The sequence below is a fragment of the Sinocyclocheilus anshuiensis genome, unplaced genomic scaffold, assembly GCF_001515605.1.
Source record: "Sinocyclocheilus anshuiensis isolate Anshui unplaced genomic scaffold, SAMN03320099.WGS_v1.1 scaffold1032, whole genome shotgun sequence".
NCBI classification, from domain to species: Eukaryota; Metazoa; Chordata; class Actinopteri; order Cypriniformes; family Cyprinidae; genus Sinocyclocheilus; species Sinocyclocheilus anshuiensis.
The window spans coordinates 539,464-540,182 of record NW_015549638.1 but is presented as its reverse complement, the minus strand read 5'-3'; the positions used below and the strand labels follow the sequence as shown (position 1 = coordinate 540,182).

General features: G+C 26.4%; 1 protein-coding gene across 2 annotated transcripts in view; it reads right to left on the bottom strand.

Annotated features, from left to right (window-relative positions):
• The window catches only part of LOC107659848 (protein FAM60A-like), a 7,135-nt gene that overhangs the window by 2,115 nt on the left and 4,301 nt on the right, over nt 1-719 (bottom strand). The window lies entirely within an intron of this gene.

Sequence of the window (719 nt, the reverse complement as noted above, 5' to 3'; positions counted from 1 at the left end):
AAAGTTTTTTTTTACTTTTGAAATTGTAAAAATGCAGAAAGTTTTCTGTGAGGGGTAGGGTTAGGGGTGGGTTTAGGTTAAAAAGTGTATAACTATCTGTATATAAAAACAATCGAAGTCTATGTAATGTCCCCATTTAGATAGCTAAGTAAACGTGTGTGTGTGTGTGTGTGTGTGTGTGTGTTATATTGCCAAGGTGTGCGTAGAGAGAGGGTTGCTATGAAGCTGCTTTGAAAATGTATTTTATATAAAGTGCTGTATACATAAAGTTGACTTTATTATTATATTTATATATTATATTATAGGTCAGATTTATAATTATTTTACATATATATTGTCATATTAAAATTATATTAGTTATAAACAAACCAATAAAGAATTCTATCAATATATCTATTTATTATTATTATTATTATTTAGATCAGTGGTTCTCAAAGTGTGGTACCAGTATCACTAGTTGTACTAAATCAAATTAAATATAAATTAATGTTAAAGCACAACACATTTCAATTTAATCTTTATTTATTTTTTACATTTAAGTACAGTACAGTTTTTATTTAGCTTTTAGGTCATTTTAATCTAATTTAATCATTATTTTAGTTTTTATTTACCTGTATGTAAGCACAGTGCAGTGTTAAAGGGGTCATATGATGTTGCTAAAAAGAACATTATCTTGTGTATTTGGTGTAATGAAATGTGTTTATGCGGTTTAAGGTTAA